Source organism: Oncorhynchus mykiss, chromosome 1, assembly GCF_013265735.2.
Source record: "Oncorhynchus mykiss isolate Arlee chromosome 1, USDA_OmykA_1.1, whole genome shotgun sequence".
NCBI lineage: Eukaryota > Metazoa > Chordata > Actinopteri > Salmoniformes > Salmonidae > Oncorhynchus > Oncorhynchus mykiss.
The window spans coordinates 1,210,644-1,213,143 of record NC_048565.1 but is presented as its reverse complement, the minus strand read 5'-3'; the positions used below and the strand labels follow the sequence as shown (position 1 = coordinate 1,213,143).

Here is a 2,500-nt window from a genome sequence, read left to right as displayed (position 1 = left end):
CCACATTATAGCAGGGGGTGTAAAGCCATAACACATACGTTTTTCTAGCAGAAGACTATGATCGATAATGTCAAAAGCCGCACTGAAGTTTAACAAAACAGCTCCCACAATATTTTTATCAATTTCTTTCAGCCAGTCATCCGTAATTTGTGTAAGTGCTGTGCTTATTGAATGTCCTTCCCTATAAGCATGCTGAAAGTCTGTTAATTTGTTTACTGTGAAATAGCATTGTATCTGGTCAAACACAATTTTTTCCAGAAGTTTACTAAGGGTTGGTAACAGGCTGATTGGTCAGATATTTGAGCCAGTAAAGGGGGCTTTACTATTCTTGGGTAGCGGAATGACTTTTTACTATACTTTAAATATAATCTCTTTGTTTAGCCACATGATTTCTAAATGTACAGTACGTTTGCCAATCCACGGGCCACAGTGTTTCAGTTTCCTCAGTTGGGATGGAACACACCAGAACGACCAACCACAGTGTTTCAGTTTCCTCAGTCGAGTTGGGATGGAACACACCAGAACGACCAGCCACAGTGTTTCAGTTTCCTCAGTCGAGTTGGGATGGAACACACCAGAACGACCAGCCACAGTGTTTCAGTTTCCTCAGTCGAGTTGGAACACACCAGAACGAACAGCCACAGTGTTTCAGTTTCCTCAGTCGAGTTGGGATGGAACACACCAGAACGAACAGCCACAGTGTTTCAGTTTCCTCAGTCGAGTTGGGATGGAACACACCAGAACGACCAGCCACAGTGTTTCAGTTTCCTCAGTCGAGTTGGGATGGAACACACCAGAACGACCAACCACAGTGTTTGTTTCCTCAGTCGAGTTGGGATGGAACACACCAGAACGAACAGCCACAGTGTTTCAGTTTCCTCAGTTGGGATGGAACACACCAGAACGACCAGCCACAGTGTTTCAGTTTCCTCAGTTGGGATGGAACACACCAGAACGAACAGCCACAGTGTTTCAGTTTCCTCAGTCGAGTTGGGATGGAACACACCAGAACGACCAGCCACAGTGTTTCAGTTTCCTCAGTCGAGTTGGGATGGAACACACCAGAACGACCAACCACAGTGTTTCAGTTTCCTCAGTCGAGTTGGGATGGAACACACCAGAACGACCAACCACAGTGTTTCAGTTTCCTCACTCGAGTTGGGATGGAACACACCAGAACGACCAGCCACAGTGTTTCAGTTTCCTCAGTCGAGTTGGGATGGAACACACCAGAACGACCAGCCACAGTGTTTCAGTTTCCTCAGTCGAGTTGGGATGGAACACACCAGAACGACCAACCACAGTGTTTGTTTCCTCAGTCGAGTTGGGATGGAACACACCAGAACGACCAGCCACAGTGTTTCAGTTTCCTCAGTTGGGATGGAACACACCAGAACGAACAGCCACAGTGTTTCAGTTTCCTCAGTCGAGTTGGGATGGAACACACCAGAACGACCAACCACAGTGTTTGTTTCCTCAGTCGAGTTGGGATGGAACACACCAGAACGAACAGCCACAGTGTTTCAGTTTCCTCAGTTGGGATGGAACACACCAGAACGAACAGCCACAGTGTTTCAGTTTCCTCAGTCGAGTTGGGATGGAACACACCAGAACGACCAACCACAGTGTTTGTTTCCTCAGTCGAGTTGGGATGGAACACACCAGAACGACCAGTGTTTCCCGTATATTAACTTGGTCAGAGTGAAATGAAACACTTCTGCCTTTTAAGATCAGAGCGACAAGTTAAAACAACTTCCATATCTTCCTCATATCTTAATCAGATCGACCACGAAACCTCCATGTTAATTATACCCAACAAAAATATAAACGCAACAAGCAACAATTTCACTGAGTTACAGTTCATATAATGAAATCAGTCAATTATAATAAATTCATTAGGCCCTAATCTATGGATTTCACATGACTGGGCAGGGGGCGCAGCCATGGGTGGGCCTGGGAAGGCATAGGTCCACCCACTGGGGAGCCAGGCCCCTGTGGCATTGTGTTGTGTGACAAAACTGCACATTTAAAAGTGGCCTTTGATTGTACCCAGCACAAAGTGCACCTGTGTAATGATAATGCTGTCTAATCAGCCTCATATGCCACACCTGTCAGTTGGGTGGATAATCTTGGCAAAGTAGAAATGCTCACTAACAAGGATAAAAACTAATTTTTGCACAAAACTTGAGAGAACTAAGCGTTTTGTGCGTACGGAACATTTCTGGGATCTTTTATTTCAGCTCAGTAAACATGGAACCAACACTTTACATGTTGCGTTTATATTTGTGTTTAGTATAGCTAGCTATCTATTACTAGCTATTAATACTGGAAGTGTAGCCAACCCTATTCAAATATCTATGTAATTATTGTTAACTAAAAAAACAGTAACGTTGGCTTGTGATGTCATGGAGATCAAGAGATCAAATGAAACAATTAAACTGATTTACAGTTTCAAAGAAAGAGAACATCATTTAATTAGCATTTTGGAGTAGAATGTCCC

General features: G+C 44.1%; 1 protein-coding gene across 7 annotated transcripts in view; it reads right to left on the bottom strand.

Annotated features, from left to right (window-relative positions):
* Window positions 1-2,500, bottom strand: part of cyfip1 (cytoplasmic FMR1 interacting protein 1) — a 126,914-nt gene that overhangs the window by 87,481 nt on the left and 36,933 nt on the right. The window lies entirely within an intron of this gene.